General features: G+C 37.7%; 1 protein-coding gene across 5 annotated transcripts in view; it reads right to left on the bottom strand.

The window, feature by feature from the left end:
• Positions 1-14,541, bottom strand: part of LOC124027397 (plexin-A1-like) — a 404,375-nt gene that overhangs the window by 55,302 nt on the left and 334,532 nt on the right. The gene's annotated exons all lie outside the window — the stretch shown is intronic.

The raw sequence follows: 14,541 nt of genomic DNA, 5'->3' as shown, positions 1-14,541 counted from the left end.
ACAGTAAGGACATATAAAGACTAGACATCAGGAGACCCCAAGGACATATAAAGACTAGACAACATGAGACAGTAAGGACATATAAAGACTAGACAACATGAGACAGTAAGGACATATAAAGACTAGACAACATGAGACAGTAAGGACATATAAAGACTAGACAACATGAGACAGTAAGGACATATAAAGACTAGACAACGTGAGACAGTAAGGACATATAAAGACTAGACAACATGAGACACCAAGGACATATAAAGACTAGACAACATGAGACAGTAAGGACATATAAAGACTAGACAACATGAGACAGTAAGGACATATAAAGACTAGACAACATGAGACAGTAAGGACATATAAAGACTAGACAACATGAGACAGTAAGGACATATAAAGACTAGACAACATGAGACACCAAGGACATATAAAGACTAGACAACATGAGACAGTAAGGACATATAAAGACTAGACAACATGAGACAGTAAGGACATATAAAGACTAGACATCAGGAGACCCCAAGGACATATAAAGACTAGACATCAGGAGACCCCAAGGACATATAAAGACTAGACAACATGAGACACCAAGGACATATAAAGACTAGATACCATGAGACAGTAAGGACATATAAAGACTAGACAACATGAGACAGTAAGGACATATAAAGACTAGACATCAGGAGACCCCAAGGACATATAAAGACTAGACATCAGGAGACCCCAAGGACATATAAAGACTAGACAACATGAGACACCAAGGACATATAAAGACTAGATACCATGAGACAGTAAGGACATATAAAGACTAGACATCAGGAGACCCCAAGGACATGTAAAGACTAGATACCATGAGACAGTAAGGACATATAAAGACTAGACATCAGGAGACCCCAAGGACATATAAAGACTAGACAACATGAGACCCCAAGGACATATAAAGACTAGACATCAGGAGACCCCAAGGACATATAAAGACTAGACAACATGAGACACCAAGGACATATAAAGACTAGATACCATGAGACAGTAAGGACATATAAAGACTAGACATCAGGAGACCCCAAGGACATATAAAGACTAGACAACATGAGACAGTAAGGACATATAAAGACTAGACAACATGAGACAGTAAGGACATATAAAGACTAGACAACATGAGACAGTAAGGACATATAAAGACTAGACAACATGAGACACCAAGGACATATAAAGACTAGACAACATGAGACAGTAAGGACATATAAAGACTAGACAACATGAGACAGTAAGGACATATAAAGACTAGACAACATGAGACACCAAGGACATGTAAAGACTAGACAACATGAGACCCCAAGGACATATAAAGACTAGACAACATGAGACCCCAAGGACATATAAAGACTAGACAACATGAGACCCCAAGGACATATAAAGACTAGACAACATGAGACAGTAAGGACATATAAAGACTAGACAACATGAGACAGTAAGGACATATAAAGACTAGACAACATGAGACAGTAAGGACATATAAAGACTAGACAACATGAGACACCAAGGACATGTAAAGACTAGACAACATGAGACCCCAAGGACATATAAAGACTAGACAACATGAGACCCCAAGGACATATAAAGACTAGACAACATGAGACAGTAAGGACATATAAAGACTAGACAACATGAGACAGTAAGGACATATAAAGACTAGACAACATGAGACACCAAGGACATGTAAAGACTAGATACCATGAGACACCAAGGACATATAAAGACTAGACAACATGAGACAGTAAGGACATATAAAGACTAGACATCAGGAGACCCCAAGGACATATAAAGACTAGACAACATGAGACAGTAAGGACATATAAAGACTAGACAACATGAGACAGTAAGGACATATAAAGACTAGACAACATGAGACACCAAGGACATATAAAGACTAGACAACATGAGACAGTAAGGACATATAAAGACTAGACAACATGAGACAGTAAGGACATATAAAGACTAGACAACATGAGACAGTAAGGACATATAAAGACTAGACAACATGAGACAGTAAGGACATATAAAGACTAGACAACATGAGACAGTAAGGACATATAAAGACTAGACAACATGAGACAGTAAGGACATATAAAGACTAGACAACATGAGACAGTAAGGACATATAAAGACTAGACAACATGAGACACCAAGGACATATAAAGACTAGACAACATGAGACCCCAAGGACATATAAAGACTAGACATCAGGAGACCCCAAGGACATATAAAGACTAGACAACATGAGACACCAAGGACATATAAAGACTAGATACCATGAGACAGTAAGGACATATAAAGACTAGACATCAGGAGACCCCAAGGACATATAAAGACTAGACAACATGAGACAGTAAGGACATATAAAGACTAGACATCAGGAGACCCCAAGGACATATAAAGACTAGACAACATGAGACCCCAAGGACATATAAAGACTAGACATCAGGAGACCCCAAGGACATATAAAGACTAGACAACATGAGACACCAAGGACATATAAAGACTAGATACCATGAGACAGTAAGGACATATAAAGACTAGACATCAGGAGACCCCAAGGACATATAAAGACTAGACAACATGAGACAGTAAGGACATATAAAGACTAGACAACATGAGACAGTAAGGACATATAAAGACTAGACAACATGAGACAGTAAGGACATATAAAGACTAGACAACATGAGACACCAAGGACATATAAAGACTAGACAACATGAGACAGTAAGGACATATAAAGACTAGACAACATGAGACAGTAAGGACATATAAAGACTAGACAACATGAGACAGTAAGGACATATAAAGACTAGACAACATGAGACAGTAAGGACATATAAAGACTAGACAACATGAGACAGTAAGGACATATAAAGACAACATGAGACAACATGAGACATGAGACACAAGGACATGTAAAGACTAGATACCATGAGACACCAAGGACATATAAAGACTAGACAACATGAGACAGTAAGGACATATAAAGACTAGACAACATGAGACACCAAGGACATATAAAGACTAGACAACATGAGACACCAAGGACATATAAAGACTAGACAACATGAGACACCAAGGACATATAAAGACTAGACAACATGAGACAACATGAGACACCAGGACATATAAAGACTAGACAACATGAGACAGTAAGGACATATAAAGACTAGACAACATGAGACACCAAGGACATATAAAGACTAGACAACATGAGACACCAAGGACATATAAAGACTAGACAACATGAGACAGTAAGGACATATAAAGACTAGACAACATGAGACAGTAAGGACATATAAAGACTAGACAACATGAGACAGTAAGGACATATAAAGACTAGACAACATGAGACAGTAAGGACATATAAAGACTAGACAACATGAGACACCAAGGACATATAAAGACTAGACAACATGAGACACCAAGGACATATAAAGACTAGACAACATGAGACAGTAAGGACATATAAAGACTAGACAACATGAGACAGTAAGGACATATAAAGACTAGACAACATGAGACACCAAGGACATATAAAGACTAGACAACATGAGACAGTAAGGACATATAAAGACTAGACAACATGAGACAGTAAGGACATATAAAGACTAGACAACATGAGACACCAAGGACATATAAAGACTAGACAACATGAGACACCAAGGACATATAAAGACTAGACAACATGAGACAGTAAGGACATATAAAGACTAGACAACATGAGACAGTAAGGACATATAAAGACTAGACAACATGAGACAGTAAGGACATATAAAGACTAGACAACATGAGACAGTAAGGACATATAAAGACTAGACAACATGAGACACCAAGGACATATAAAGACTAGACAACATGAGACAGTAAGGACATATAAAGACTAGACAACATGAGACAGTAAGGACATATAAAGACTAGACAACATGAGACAGTAAGGACATATAAAGACTAGACAACATGAGACAGTAAGGACATATAAAGACTAGACAACATGAGACAGTAAGGACATATAAAGACTAGACAACATGAGACAGTAAGGACATATAAAGACTAGACAACATGAGACAGTAAGGACATATAAAGACTAGACAACATGAGACAGTAAGGACATATAAAGACTAGACAACATGAGACAGTAAGGACATATAAAGACTAGACAACATGAGACAGTAAGGACATATAAAGACTAGACAACATGAGACAGTAAGGACATATAAAGACTAGACAACATGAGACAGTAAGGACATATAAAGACTAGACAACATGAGACAGTAAGGACATATAAAGACTAGACAACATGAGACAGTAAGGACATATAAAGACTAGACAACATGAGACACCAAGGACATATAAAGACTAGACAACATGAGACACCAAGGACATATAAAGACTAGACAACATGAGACAGTAAGGACATATAAAGACTAGACAACATGAGACAGTAAGGACATATAAAGACTAGACAACATGAGACAGTAAGGACATATAAAGACTAGACAACATGAGACAGTAAGGACATATAAAGACTAGACAACATGAGACACCAAGGACATATAAAGACTAGACAACATGAGACAGTAAGGACATATAAAGACTAGACAACATGAGACAGTAAGGACATATAAAGACTAGACAACATGAGACACCAAGGACATATAAAGACTAGACAACATGAGACAGTAAGGACATATAAAGACTAGACAACATGAGACACCAAGGACATGTAAAGACTAGATACCATGAGACACCAAGGACATATAAAGACTAGACAACATGAGACAGTAAGGACATATAAAGACTAGACAACATGAGACACCAAGGACATATAAAGACTAGACAACATGAGACACCAAGGACATATAAAGACTAGACAACATGAGACACCAAGGACATATAAAGACTAGACAACATGAGACACCAAGGACATATAAAGACTAGACAACATGAGACAGTAAGGACATATAAAGACTAGACAACATGAGACACCAAGGACATATAAAGACTAGACAACATGAGACACCAAGGACATATAAAGACTAGACAACATGAGACAGTAAGGACATATAAAGACTAGACTAGACAACATGAGACAGTAAGGACATATAAAGACTAGACAACATGAGACAGTAAGGACATATAAAGACTAGACAACATGAGACAGTAAGGACATATAAAGACTAGACAACATGAGACACCAAGGACATATAAAGACTAGACAACATGAGACACCAAGGACATATAAAGACTAGACAACATGAGACAGTAAGGACATATAAAGACTAGACAACATGAGACAGTAAGGACATATAAAGACTAGACAACATGAGACACCAAGGACATATAAAGACTAGACAACATGAGACAGTAAGGACATATAAAGACTAGACAACATGAGACAGTAAGGACATATAAAGACTAGACAACATGAGACACCAAGGACATATAAAGACTAGACAACATGAGACACCAAGGACATATAAAGACTAGACAACATGAGACAGTAAGGACATATAAAGACTAGACAACATGAGACAGTAAGGACATATAAAGACTAGACAACATGAGACAGTAAGGACATATAAAGACTAGACAACATGAGACAGTAAGGACATATAAAGACTAGACAACATGAGACACCAAGGACATATAAAGACTAGACAACATGAGACAGTAAGGACATATAAAGACTAGACAACATGAGACAGTAAGGACATATAAAGACTAGACAACATGAGACAGTAAGGACATATAAAGACTAGACAACATGAGACAGTAAGGACATATAAAGACTAGACAACATGAGACAGTAAGGACATATAAAGACTAGACAACATGAGACAGTAAGGACATATAAAGACTAGACAACATGAGACAGTAAGGACATATAAAGACTAGACAACATGAGACAGTAAGGACATATAAAGACTAGACAACATGAGACAGTAAGGACATATAAAGACTAGACAACATGAGACAGTAAGGACATATAAAGACTAGACAACATGAGACAGTAAGGACATATAAAGACTAGACAACATGAGACAGTAAGGACATATAAAGACTAGACAACATGAGACAGTAAGGACATATAAAGACTAGACAACATGAGACAGTAAGGACATATAAAGACTAGACAACATGAGACACCAAGGACATATAAAGACTAGACAACATGAGACACCAAGGACATATAAAGACTAGACAACATGAGACAGTAAGGACATATAAAGACTAGACAACATGAGACAGTAAGGACATATAAAGACTAGACAACATGAGACAGTAAGGACATATAAAGACTAGACAACATGAGACAGTAAGGACATATAAAGACTAGACAACATGAGACACCAAGGACATATAAAGACTAGACAACATGAGACAGTAAGGACATATAAAGACTAGACAACATGAGACACCAAGGACATATAAAGACTAGACAACATGAGACAGTAAGGACATATAAAGACTAGATACCATGAGACACCAAGGACATATAAAGACTAGACAACATGAGACAGTAAGGACATATAAAGACTAGACAACATGAGACAGTAAGGACATATAAAGACTAGACAACATTAGACAGTAAGGACATATAAAGACTAGACAACATGAGACACCAAGGACATATAAAGACTAGACAACATGAGACAGTAAGGACATATAAAGACTAGACAACATGAGACAGTAAGGACATATAAAGACTAGACAACATGAGACAGTAAGGACATATAAAGACTAGACAACATGAGACAGTAAGGACATATAAAGACTAGACAACATGAGACAGTAAGGACATATAAAGACTAGACAACATGAGACAGTAAGGACATATAAAGACTAGACAACATGAGACAGTAAGGACATATAAAGACTAGACAACATGAGACAGTAAGGACATATAAAGACTAGACAACATGAGACAGTAAGGGGATATAAAGACTAGACAACATGAGACAGTAAGGACATATAAAGACTAGACAACATGAGACAGTAAGGACATATAAAGACTAGACAATAAGAGACAGTAAGGGGATATAAAGACTAGACAACATGAGACAGTAAGGACATATAAAGACTAGACAACATGAGACAGTAAGGACATGTAAAGACTAGACAACATGAGACAGTAAGGACATATAAAGACTAGACAACATGAGACAGTAAGGACATATAAAGACTAGACAATAAGAGACAGTAAGGGGATATAAAGACTAGACAACATGAGACAGTAAGGACATATAAAGACTAGACAACATGAGACAGTAAGGACATATAAAGACTAGACAACATGAGACAGTAAGGACATATAAAGACTAGACAACATGAGACAGTAAGGACATATAAAGACTAGACAACATGAGACAGTAAGGGGATATAAAGACTAGACAACATGAGACAGTAAGGACATATAAAGACTAGACAACATGAGACAGTAAGGACATATAAAGACTAGACAATAAGAGACAGTAAGGGGATATAAAGACTAGACAACATGAGACAGTAAGGACATATAAAGACTAGACAACATGAGACAGTAAGGACATATAAAGACTAGACAACATGAGACAGTAAGGACATATAAAGACTAGACAACATGAGACAGTAAGGACATATAAAGACTAGACAATAAGAGACAGTAAGGGGATATAAAGACTAGACAACATGAGACAGTAAGGACATATAAAGACTAGACAATAAGAGACAGTAAGGGGATATAAAGACTAGACAACATGAGACAGTAAGGACATATAAAGACTAGACAACATGAGACAGTAAGGACATATAAAGACTAGACAACATGAGACAGTAAGGACATATAAAGACTAGACAACATGAGACAGTAAGGACATATAAAGACTAGACAACATGAGACAGTAAGGACATATAAAGACTAGACAATAAGAGACAGTAAGGACATATAAAGACTAGACAACATGAGACAGTAAGGACATATAAAGACTAGACAATAAGAGACAGTAAGGGATATAAAGACTAGACAACATGAGACAGTAAGGACATATAAAGACTAGACAACATGAGACAGTAAGGACATATAAAGACTAGACATGAGACAGTAAGGACATATAAAGACTAGACAACATGAGACAGTAAGGACATATAAAGACTAGACAACATGAGACAGTAAGGACATATAAAGACTAGACAACATGAGACAGTAAGGGGATATAAAGACTAGACAACATGAGACAGTAAGGACATATAAAGACTAGACAACATGAGACAGTAAGGACATATAAAGACTAGACAATAAGAGACAGTAAGGGGATATAAAGACTAGACAACATGAGACAGTAAGGACATATAAAGACTAGACAACATGAGACAGTAAGGACATGTAAAGACTAGATACCATGAGACACCAAGGACATATAAAGACTAGACAACATGAGACAGTAAGGACATATAAAGACTAGACAACATGAGACAGTAAGGACATATAAAGACTAGACAACATGAGACAGTAAGGACATATAAAGACTAGACAACATGAGACAGTAAGGACATATAAAGACTAGACAACATGAGACACATATAAAGACTAGAGGACATAAGGACATATAAAGACTAGACAACATGAGACAGTAAGGACATATAAAGACTAGACAACATGAGACAGTAAGGACATATAAAGACTAGACAACATGAGACACCAAGGACATATAAAGACTAGACAACATGAGACAGTAAGGACATATAAAGACTAGACATCAGGAGACCCCAAGGACATATAAAGACTAGACATCAGGAGACCCCAAGGACATATAAAGACTAGACAACATGAGACACCAAGGACATATAAAGACTAGATACCATGAGACAGTAAGGACATATAAAGACTAGACAACATGAGACAGTAAGGACATATAAAGACTAGACATCAGGAGACCCCAAGGACATATAAAGACTAGACATCAGGAGACCCCAAGGACATATAAAGACTAGACAACATGAGACACCAAGGACATATACAGACTAGATACCATGAGACAGTAAGGACATATAAAGACTAGACATCAGGAGACCCCAAGGACATGTAAAGACTAGATACCATGAGACAGTAAGGACATATAAAGACTAGACATCAGGAGACCCCAAGGACATATAAAGACTAGACATCAGGAGACCCCAAGGACATATAAAGACTAGACAACATGAGACACCAAGGACATATAAAGACTAGATACCATGAGACAGTAAGGACATATAAAGACTAGACAACATGAGACAGTAAGGACATATAAAGACTAGATACCATGAGACACCAAGGACATATAAAGACTAGACAACATGAGACAGTAAGGACATATAAAGACTAGACAACATGAGACAGTAAGGACATATAAAGACTAGACAACATGAGACAGTAAGGACATGTAAAGACTAGACAACATGAGACAGTAAGGACATGTAAAGACTAGACAACATGAGACAGTAAGGACATATAAAGACTAGACAACATGAGACAGTAAGGACATATAAAGACTAGACAACATGAGACAGTAAGGACATGTAAAGACTAGACAACATGAGACAGTAAGGACATATAAAGACTAGACAACATGAGACAGTAAGGACATATAAAGACTAGACAACATGAGACAGTAAGGACATATAAAGACTAGACAACATTAGACAGTAAGGACATATAAAGACTAGACAACATGAGACACCAAGGACATATAAAGACTAGACAACATTAGACAGTAAGGACATATAAAGACTAGACAACATGAGACAGTAAGGACATATAAAGACTAGACAACATGAGACAGTAAGGACATATAAAGACTAGACAACATGAGACAGTAAGGACATATAAAGACTAGACAACATGAGACAGTAAGGACATATAAAGACTAGACAACATGAGACAGTAAGGACATATAAAGACTAGACAACATGAGACAGTAAGGACATATAAAGACTAGACAACATTAGACAGTAAGGACATATAAAGACTAGACAACATGAGACACCAAGGACATATAAAGACTAGACAACATGAGACAGTAAGGACATATAAAGACTAGACAACATGAGACAGTAAGGACATATAAAGACTAGACAACATGAGACAGTAAGGACATATAAAGACTAGACAACATGAGACAGTAAGGACATATAAAGACTAGACAACATTAGACAGTAAGGACATATAAAGACTAGACAACATGAGACAGTAAGGACATATAAAGACTAGACAACATGAGACAGTAAGGACATATAAAGACTAGACAACATGAGACAGTAAGGACATATAAAGACTAGACAACATGAGACAGCAAGGACATATAAAGACTAGACAACATGAGACAGTAAGGACATATAAAGACTAGACAACATGAGACAGCAAGGACATATAAAGACTAGACAACATTAGACAGTAAGGACATATAAAGACTAGACAACATGAGACACCAAGGACATATAAAGACTAGACAACATGAGACAGCAAGGACATATAAAGACTAGACAACATGAGACACCAAGGACATATAAAGACTAGACAACATGAGACAGTAAGGACATATAAAGACTAGACAACATTAGACACCAAGGACATATAAAGACTAGACAACATGAGACAGTAAGGACATATAAAGACTAGACAACATGAGACAGTAAGGACATATAAAGACTAGACAACATGAGACAGTAAGGACATATAAAGACTAGATACCATGAGACACCAAGGACATATAAAGACTAGACAACATGAGACAGTAAGGACATATAAAGACTAGATACCATGAGACACCAAGGACATATAAAGACTAGACAACATGAGACAGTAAGGACATATAAAGACTAGACAACATGAGACAGTAAGGACATATAAAGACTAGATACCATGAGACACCAAGGACATATAAAGACTAGACAACATGAGACAGTAAGGACATATAAAGACTAGACAACATGAGACAGTAAGGACATATAAAGACTAGACAACATGAGACAGTAAGGACATATAAAGACTAGATACCATGAGACACCAAGGACATATAAAGACTAGACAACATGAGACAGTAAGGACATATAAAGACTAGATACCATGAGACACCAAGGACATATAAAGACTAGACAACATGAGACAGTAAGGACATATAAAGACTAGACAACATGAGACAGTAAGGACATATAAAGACTAGACAACATGAGACAGTAAGGACATATAAAGACTAGATACCATGAGACACCAAGGACATATAAAGACTAGACAACATGAGACAGTAAGGACATATAAAGACTAGACAACATGAGACAGTAAGGACATATAAAGACTAGACAACATGAGACAGTAAGGACATATAAAGACTAGACAACATGAGACAGTAAGGACATGTAAAGACTAGACAACATGAGACAGTAAGGACATATAAAGACTAGACAACATGAGACAGTAAGGACATATAAAGACTAGACAACATGAGACAGTAAGGACATATAAAGACTAGACAACATGAGACAGTAAGGACATATAAAGACTAGACACCATGAGACACCAAGGACATATAAAGACTAGACAACATTAGACAGTAAGGACATATAAAGACTAGACAACATGAGACAGTAAGGACATATAAAGACTAGACAACATGAGACAGTAAGGACATATAAAGACTAGACACCATGAGACACCAAGGACATATAGAGATGAGACACCATGAGACACCAAGGACATATAAAGACTAGACAACATGAGACAGTAAGGACATATAAAGACTAGACACCATGAGACACCAAGGACATATAGAGATGAGACACAATGAGACACCAAGGACATATAAAGATTAGACACCATGAGACATCAAGGACATACAGTATAAAGACAAGACACCATGAGACACCAAGGACATATAAAAACTAGACACCATGAGACACCAAGGACTTATAAAGACACCATGAGACACCAAGGACATACAGTATAAAGACAAGACACCATGAGACACCAAGGACATAAAGACACCATGAGACACCAAGGACATATAAAGACAAGACACCATGAGACACCAAGGACATACAGTATAAAGACAAGACACCATGAGACACCAAGGACATATAAAAACACCATGAGACACCAAGGACATACAGTATAAAGACAAGACACCATGAGACACCAAGGACATATAAAAACACCATGAGACACCAATGACATATAAAGACACCATGAGAGACCAAGGACATACAGTATAAAGACAAGACAACATGAGACACCAAGGACATAAAGACACCATGAGACACCAAGGACATACAGTATAACGACAAGACACCATGAGACACCAAGGACATATAAAGACACCATGAGACACCAAGGACATACAGTATAAAGACAAGACACCATGAGACACCAAGGACATATACAAACTAGACACCATGAGACACCAAGGACATATAAAGACACCATGAGACACCAAGGACATGCAGTATAAAGACAAGACACCATGAGACACCAAGGACATATAACAACACCATGAGACACCAAGGACATACAGTATAAAGACACCATGAGACACCAAGGACATACAGTATAAAGACAAGACACCATGAGACAGCGAGGACATACAGTATAAAGACAAGACACCATGAGACACCAAGGACATATAAAGACACCATGAGACACCAAGGACATACAGTATAAAGACAAGACACCATGAGACACCAAGGACATACAGTATAAAGACACCATGAGACACCAAGGACATACAGTATAAATACTAGACACCATGAGACACCAAGGACATATAAAGACACCATGAGACACCAAGGACATACAGTATAAAGACAAGACACCATGAGACACCAAGGACATACAGTATAAAGACAAGACACCATGAGATACCAAGGACATACAGTATAAAGACAAGACACCATGAGACACTAAGGACATACAGTATAAAGACAAGACACCATGAGACACCAAGGACATATAAAGACACCATGAGACACCAAGGACATACAGTATAAAGACAAGACACCATGAGACACCAAGGACATACAGTATAAAGACTAGACACCATGAGACACCAAGGACATATAAAGACACCATGAGACACCAAGGACATACAGTATAAAGACAAGACACCATGAGACACCAAGGACATATAAAGACACCATGAGACACCAAGGACATACAGTATAAAGACAAGACACCATGAGACACCAAGGACATACAGTATAAAGACTAGACACCATGAGACACCAAGGACATAAAGACACCATGAGACACCAAGGACATACAGTATAAAGACAAGACACCATGAGACACCAAGGACATATAAAGACACCATGAGACACCAAGGACATACAGTATAAAGACAAGACACCATGAGACACCAAGGACATAAAGACACCATGAGACACCAAGGACATACAGTGCATTCGGAAAGTATTCTGACCACTTCCCTTTTTCACATTTAGTTACTTTACAGCCTTATTCCAAAATGGATTAAATAAAACATTTTCCTAAGCAATCTACACACATAATGACAAATTGAAAACTGGTTTTAGAAATGTTTTCAAATGTATTAAAAATAAACAGAAATACCTTATTTACATAAGTATTCAGACCATTTGCTATCAGAGTCAAAATCGAGCTCAGGTGCATCCTGTTTCCATTTTTTAAATATTTTTAAAAAATCTTTATTTAACTAGGCAAATCAGTTAAGAACAAATTCTTACTTTCAATGGCGGCCTAGGAACAGTGGGTTAACTGCCTGTTCAGGGGCAGAACGACAGATTTGTACCTTGTCAGCTCGGGGATTTGAACTTGCAACTTTCTGGTTACAAATCCAATGCTCTAACCACTAGGCTACCCTGCCGCCCCATTGATCATCCCTGAGATGTTTGGAGACCATCTGTGGTCATATTCATTGATCGGAGATTATTTGGAAAGGCACACAAATGTCTATATAAGGTCCCACAGTTGACAGTGCATGTGGTTGAAAGAATTGCCATGAGGTTGAAAGAATTGTCCGTAGAGCTCCGGGACAGGATTGTGTTGAGGCACAGATCTGGGGAAGGGTACCCAAAAACACAGTGGCCTCCATTATTCTTAAATGGAAAAATTTCGGAACCTTCTGAGCAATCGGGGAGAAGGGCATTGGTCAGGGAGGTGACCAAGAACCTAGTTCCTCTGTGGAGATGCAAGAAGCTTCCAGAAGTATAACCATCTCCGCAGCACTGATTGAACTCTTTGGCCTGAATGCCAAGCGTCATGTCTGGAGGAAACCTGGCACCATGGTGGTGGCAGCATCATGCTGTGGGGATGTTTTTCAGTGGCAGGGACTGGGAGACTAGTCAGGATCGAGGCAAAGATTAACACAGCAAAATACAGAGATATCCTTGATGAAAACCTGCTCAAGAGTGCTCGGGACCTCAGACTGGGGCAAAGGTTTACCTTCCAACAGGACAAATACACCCTAAGCACACATCCAAGACAACATGAGTCTCCAGCTTGGGGACAAGTCTCTGAAT

Source organism: Oncorhynchus gorbuscha, linkage group LG03 (assembly GCF_021184085.1).
Source record: "Oncorhynchus gorbuscha isolate QuinsamMale2020 ecotype Even-year linkage group LG03, OgorEven_v1.0, whole genome shotgun sequence".
In the NCBI taxonomy this organism is placed as follows: domain Eukaryota; kingdom Metazoa; phylum Chordata; class Actinopteri; order Salmoniformes; family Salmonidae; genus Oncorhynchus; species Oncorhynchus gorbuscha.
This window is presented reverse-complemented; position numbering and strand designations above follow the sequence as displayed.